Below are 7,500 nucleotides of genomic sequence, written 5' to 3' on the forward strand. Positions count from 1 at the left end.
TTGCATGTATGTCCGTGCGTGAGAGAGAGAGAGAGAGAGAGAGAGAGAGAGAGAGAGACGGCAAATTCAGGATTGAACTTATGCGGACAGGAAAAAGAAGTACAAGGTATTACACACATACGCGCGCACGCACGCGGGTGCATGGGTACTCATGCATGCACTCGTTCATGTACATGTTTTGAAGCCAAGAAGAAGAAGAAGAAGAAGAAGAAGAGAGAGAGAGAGGGGGTGCGGGGGAGGGGTAGACAGCGACGGAGAGAGAGAGAGAGAGAGAGATTGTGAGAAAAGAGGGAAAGACAGAGAAATAGAAAGAGAGAAGAGAGAAAGACAGAGAGACACAGAGACAGAGATACACAGAGAGAAGGCAGAGGAAGGAAGGTAGAGAGGCCGATTCGTTTTTAAGTGCCCCCAGCACACACACCCCCCCCACCCACCCACCTCCCATCCTCACCCTCCCCCCTCCCCCCTTAACCTCCCTTTCCTCTATCCCCCACCTCCCACCCCTGTTTATTCAGCTGCGGCCATGATGGAGCAGACTATGGTTGTGTGTTTAGGCAGCAAGTGCAAGTCTGTTTCGGTCATCAGTTCCAGATTTCCACTGCTCCTCCTACCCCCTCCTCCCCCCCCCCCCCCACGCCCCCTCCCCTCCCCCAGCCCCCGCCCCCCCCCCCCCTCCCCCCCGACTCCTACATCCTCCTCCTTGTCATATGGCAAAAAACTTTCATGGCAAAACGAAATTCTCTTCCTCTTTGTTGGGTGGTGTCTTCCTCATCTCTCTCTGTCTCTGTCTCTCTGTCTCTCTCTACCCCCCCATCTCTCTCTCTCTCTCGTTCTCTGTCTTTATCTTCTTCTTCTTGTTGTTCTCTCTCTGTCCGTCTGTCTCTGTCTCCCTCCCCCCACTCTCTCCCTCTCAACCTCTTTCTCTCTCTCTCATTCTCTGTCTCTGTTTGTCTGTCTGTCTCTGTCTCTGTCTTTGCCTCTCTCTCTCTCTCTGTCTGTCTCTCCCTCCCTCCCTCTCAATCCCCCCCCCCCTCTCTCTGTCTCTTTGTTTCTGTCTCTGTCTGTTTCTCTCCAGCTTTCTGTCTCTATATATCTCTGTTGTTTATCTCTCTCTGTCTCTGTCACTCTGTCTCTTTCTGTGTCTCTCTCCTGGCAGTCTCTCTGTCTCCCTCTCTCGGTTTCTTTGTCTGTCTCTCTCTCTCTATATATATATCTATATCTAACTATTGATATGCGTGTGTATGTGTGTGCGCGGCGCGCGCATGTGTGTGTGTGTGTTTGTGTGTGTGTGTGGGTGTTTCTCTCTCTCTCTCTCTCTCTCTCTCTCTCGCCCCCTTAGCTTGCTGCCCCAAAGTGCAGTGAAGGATGACAGCCTGTGAAATCATGCACCTCTCTCCCTCATGTACATACAGTTCTTTGAAGTGATGCGTGTTTACTTTGCAGAGTATTTTCACCCCCCCCCTCCCCCCTCCTTCTTCTCCCTCCTCTTTTCCTCCTTCTTCTCCCTCCTCCCCCACCCAAGCCCCCACCTCCACCCCCACCCCCACCCACCTCATCCCCTTCGTCTGCTTATACTTTTCTCCCCCTACGTCTCTTTGTATGCATGACTCATACATTATGGACACGCTCACAGTCACATAGACAAATATGCAATCTAACTAACACAACACTTTTTGACACTCACAGACATTTGCTCTTGCGCTAGCGCACGCACGCACGCACGCACACAAACACACACTCATATACATACACGAGTCTCTTTTATATCTCTCTTTTCTCTCTCACTCCCTTTCTCTCTATCGCCCTCTCCCTCTCTCTGTCTCTCTCTCTTACCCCCTCTCTCTCTGTCTCTCTCTCTGTCTGTCTCTCCCTCCTCTCTCTCTTCCCCCTCTCTCTTCCCCCCTCTCTCTCTCTGTGTTTCTCTCTCTCCCTCTCTCTCTCCCCCCTTATAACCCTTATTTCTTTTCTCTTTCTCTATCTTCTCTCACTCTCTCTTCTCCCTCTCTCTTCCCCCCTCTCTCTCTGTGTGTTTCTCTCTCTCCCTCTCTCTCTCCCCCTTTATAACCCTTATTTCTTTTCTCTTTCTCTATCTTCTCTCACTCTCTCTTCTCCCTCTCTCTTCCCCCCTCTCTGTGTGTGTGTTTCTCTCTCTCTCTCTCTCTCTCTCTCTCTCTCTCTCTCCCCCTTATAACCCTTATTTCTGTTCTCTTTCTCTATCTTCTCTCACTCGCTCTTCTACTCTCTCTCTTCTTCTCCCCTGCCCCCTTACCTTACCTCTCTCCCCCTCTTTTTCACCCCCTCTCTCTTTCTTTCCTCACTCATCCTCCCTCTCCCTACCCCCTCCCTCTCCCTACCCCCTGTCTCTTTCCCTCCCACTCCCTCCCTCCACCCCCACCTCCCCCCATTACCAATTCCCCCCTCCTCTTCACTTTCTGCATTTCTCTATCTTTTTTCTTTTTTTTTTCTTCTCTTTATGCTTGGATGTTTTTCATCTATTACTTAAAACATATGTTGTTACCACTCTTGGTGTATGGGAGGGAAGACACTTTAAAACGCATCAGAGGAAAGGTTACAAGCGGGAGGTTTGCCCCCCGTTAATGTCAACGGATTCAAATTACTACTAGATGAGGAATAGTATATATATATATGTATGTATTTCTTTTTAACACAACAGATTTCTCTGTGTGAATTTCGGGCTGCTCTCCCCAGGGAGAACGCGTCGCTACACTACAGCGCCACCAATTTTTTTTTTTTTTTTTTTGCGTGCAGTTTTATTTGTTTTTTCTATCGAAGTGGATTTTTCTACAGAATTTTGCCAGGAACAATCCTTTTGTTGTCGTGGGTTTTTTGTTTTTTTTTACGTGCGCTAAGTGCATGCTGCACACAAACACACACACACACACACACATACACACACACACACACACATAGACACGTACACACACAAACACACGCGCGCACGCGCGTGCGTGTACACACACACACACACACACACACACACACACACACACACACACACACACACACACACACACACACGAACGCCAGCATATCAACCTCTCCTTGAAATCAAATCACGGGAACATCAACCGACAAAACAATCATTACTGATTGGGAATGTATCGGGCATGTAGGCTTATTGCTAAGGTGGTTTTTTTTTGTTTTTTTTTGTTTTTTGGTCGGTGTTAGTTTTATCGCCGAAACATTTGCATCCGTTGATTGAATTGACATTAGGTCATATGGCTCTGGTTCTCCCTCTATCTCTAAGTTTGTCTGTTTGCCCGTCTGTCTGTCTGTCTGTCTGTCGGTGTCTCTGTCTCTATGTCTTTCTCCCTCTGTGGAACATTCACACACACACACACACATCTATACACACACTCACGCTCGAGTACACATGCACGCGCGAGCTTGCGCGCACGCGCGCACACACACGCACGCACGCACGCATACACACATACACACACATACACTCACATAAACAAACACACACACACACACACACACACACACACACACACACACACACACACACACACACACACACACACACACACACACACACACACACACACACACACGGAGGTTACAAAACGAATTTTCAGGCGTGATAACTGAGATTTCTATTTAGACAGGAGAAGTTAAAAAAACAACAACAAAAAAACAAAAAACAAACAAACAAAAATACCCCCCCCCAAAAAAAACAACAAACAAACCACACACAATAAATAAACAAACCTCCTTGTATGCTTTTTTTTCCAGGATCTAACAACAAAATAACCCAGTCTTTTGCAGAAAATTAGAATTATGCCCCAAATCCATCAGTGCTTTAGCTTTACCCGTTTTCGTATTTTCAGTGCATTGCTTGCTTCGTCTATTATAATTTCTCCTTCTAACAATTCTTTGGATTCTCTTCCAGAAAAAATTAAACAAGAGAGGCAAGGCCTTCAAGACTCACTTGTGATTCACTTGAACAAGAGGCAAAGCCTTCATGGCTCATGTGTGAATCCTTTCCAAATGACAACTTTTTGGTTCAATGCATAGAAAGGAAAATTGCAAGTATATTATATACCTGGTAATCACTCCATGTCCTTATGAAATATGTGTATGTTGGTGAAAGCCCGGTTCCCAATACTCTGTGATTGACAATGGAGAGAGAGAGAGAGAGAGAGAGAGAGAGACAGTGTGCGTTTACACTGTTAACCGTGACAGTCCGAGTTTGAAATCCATGTCTCATCCGTCTTCTCATACTTTATTTAAAATCATGCAACGATACACCAATCTAATGTGCAGGAAGCATACTGCACACAGAAAATGAACCCATGGCAACATAAGTGTTTGTCCTCTGGCAAAAGTTGTGCAGACGAAATCTACCCCAATAGGTACACAAACATATGCATGCACTCAAAGCCTGATGTATTGGGTTATGCTGCTGATCAGGCATCTGTGTGGTAGACGTGGTTTAGCACATATATGAGTTTGTTCTAATGCCACCATCTTGAGAAACTGACATTGTGAATGTACTGATGGAAATGGTTTCTGAAATGACTGACTGGTGGTGGAAGAAGATGAGCTCAGGTGGTTGGAGGGAGTGGTCATCAACCTGGAGGTTGCTTGTCGTTCAATGAGGGAAGCACTGGGCCAGCTTTTTAGCTGAAATGCTTTAACTGTAGTGATGTTCTTGTTTTCATTTATTTATCTTAATATCATTATCTTTTTTTTTTTTTTGGTAGGTGTGACTTTGGTTAGATATTAAAATAAGATATCTTCATTTATCTTATTTTAATATCATTATTATTATTGATTTTTGTTTTTTATTTTTGGTAAGCATGACTTCGGTTAGATGTAAGTAATGGCTGCTTGTGTTGCAGCAAGTTGTGGACTTTATTCAGAGTGGTAAATGTGTTGGGACACTGAATATCAATCACCACAGTGATGGTTTTCATTTTGGCTACTTCTCATTCATAAAAATGCTGAATTAAATATGTAATATAGTTTCTGCCATGAACTTAGTTTTGGGATTTAAAATCTTGAACATGAGTTAGCCATTAAAAAAAACAAACAATTTGTGTGTGACTGTGTGTCATATAATATTGATCTTGATCTTGTATATATATATAAAAAAAAAGGGGTGTGGGGGGAGGGATTTTGTGTGTGTGTGTGTGTGTGTGTGTGTGTGTGTGTGTGCATGAATAGTCGTATGCATGCACATATAACTACATGCATCAAATTGGCCTTTCCATTAATCTATCGATAGAGTAAACCAATCAAACCTGAACATTGACATAATTATACATAATACGCAAATTGTACATAACAGGCATAGAAAACAACAACAAAAATGCCAGCAGGCAACTCGTATATCCTAGGTCCAAATTTGAATACAGCTTTGCAAGAATGCACAATTATGAAGTCCAGAAAAATAAATAATCATGGCTATCTAGAAAAAAATGGATGGGAATGAATAGCATGGCTGAAGTAATAAATGACAGAAAAGGAAGTGACATATAAAATGATAAATTTTCAGGAGAGGGTTTCCAGAGGGTGGGCATTGTATTTTAATGGAAAGAGTCCCTGACATCCCCACAGAGGCACACAAACAGCACCTTCAACAAACCAAACATCAACTGATCAAGCAACAGAGGCTTATGATGTTGTATTGTATTGTGTTTATTTAGATCAAAAGCATACAGGTTTTCTCACAGAATATTCTGTTGTTCCTGTCCTAGCTGATGTCCATTTCCTGAAACAGAAGGACGAAGAATTGTCAGTCATAAGAGATAAATATGCAAAGACAAGTGTTTGCAACTGAATTTTGTCGGGCTTCTACCATACAACCTTTTCAGCAAGGGAAACCCAAAAATGCGTGCATCATGCCAGCTGGTATAGTTTGTGGAACAAATACCCACAACCTGTCCAGCATGGGAGGCCCTACCAGGCATGTGACACATCAAATGACATAGCTCGACAGGTCACTGAAGCACTCAAGCTACCCCACCACGACAAGGTATCAGTTCCATGGGGTAGTAACATATCAAGTTTATTCATGTATTCATTTGTCAGAATGTCATATACAAACCAATGTGAAGCTCACTTTGTAAAACACAATATATTAGCACTAATGTTTACTGAATAGTTTGCAATTTAAAGAAAAAAAAGTAAAACAATGGATTATGTTTAAGCATTTAAATCTGGTCTTCTTCTTATGCTACAATTTTTATTGACATTTCACTGTCTGCTGATTAACCATAATTCCATGCCTACAACACCAGTACAAGGCAGTATACCCTCCACACCAAAAACCATCTTCAAATTAGAATGGACCATCTCACGAGAAAGAGCTATAGATCTACATCATATATGTGAAGCAAGTTTTTTCAACAATCCCAAATTTCCTGATCAAGGCATCTATTTCAGAAAAAGTGCATGCCAACACAGCAACGCACTGTTTTGTGCAAACAACATGCACAAGTGTCCAAAGCTTCTGCTGTGGCTGCATGTGATCAAATGTCAATTAATATGCGAGTGTAAACTTCTACTTGTTATGTATCTGATCTATCAACCCGTTTGATGGCAGATACTTGAAGCTGAACTGGACACTTAAACTTTGTAATGATAAAATTTTATGGTGCCAAGTGTATTTTACATGTATATGTGTGTATACATGCATGTGTATTTTATATGTATATCTATCAATCAATGTATCTATCTATCTATATAAGTTCTACATACATGTTACAACTTGTATATTTAAATAAAGATATAGAATATACACAAAATGTATACATACATTTTAACATACATGTGCACCTAACACTAACAGCTACCCACAACACAGTTTTGTCAGCCAGTTTGGCAACCTTCTCTGATCTATAGCCGTAACAGTTAAGATTGATAATATTAATGATGATAATGATCATACTATTCATAGCCATGTTTCAACTAAACACTAAATATAAGAAACCTTGGTCATTTGTTACGTACTGTGCTAGCCATCTAAAGAGAAAAGATGATCTTACCTTTCAGTGTTCACAGTGAAAGGGCAAGTCTGTCATGGATCCTGTCATATAATCCTGTCAATCACAAACACTTTTGTTTATATAACACATTAGATCAATGCTACATACACACAACAAAATGTGACTAACACACACACCCACACACACAAAATGGATACATACATTTTAACATACATGTGCACCTAACACTAACAGCTACCCACAACACAGTTTTGTCAGCCAGTTTGGCAACCTTCTCTGATCTATAGCCGTAACAGTTAATAATAATGTTAATGATGGTCAAGTTCACTGATGCTGCAGGTGAGGGGAACATACTGACACCTTTCCAGATGGAGATGACATAGGATTGGTGCCACACAGCAGTGATCCACCTTTTGCTGCCCTGTGTCTACTCTGATGGCAAATGTTTTCTCTCTCATTCTTTTGAGATAATGAGACTGCTACATGAAATAATCTATAATTGACTTGAATTTGTACCCTAAAA

At 42.3% G+C, this 7,500-nt stretch overlaps 1 long non-coding RNA gene across 1 annotated transcript in view; it reads right to left on the reverse strand.

The window, feature by feature from the left end:
• Window positions 1-5,651: 5,651 nt before the first annotated feature.
• LOC143301442 (uncharacterized) overlaps window positions 5,652-7,500 on the reverse strand; it is a 5,713-nt gene continuing 3,864 nt past the window's right edge. The window contains exons 4-5 of the long non-coding RNA XR_013057782.1: window positions 7,017-7,070; window positions 5,652-5,740 (exon numbers count right to left, since the gene is read on the reverse strand). This is a non-coding gene — a long non-coding RNA (uncharacterized LOC143301442). The remainder of the gene's footprint in view (window positions 5,741-7,016; window positions 7,071-7,500) is intronic.

Source organism: Babylonia areolata, chromosome 27 (assembly GCF_041734735.1).
Source record: "Babylonia areolata isolate BAREFJ2019XMU chromosome 27, ASM4173473v1, whole genome shotgun sequence".
In the NCBI taxonomy this organism is placed as follows: domain Eukaryota; kingdom Metazoa; phylum Mollusca; class Gastropoda; order Neogastropoda; family Buccinidae; genus Babylonia; species Babylonia areolata.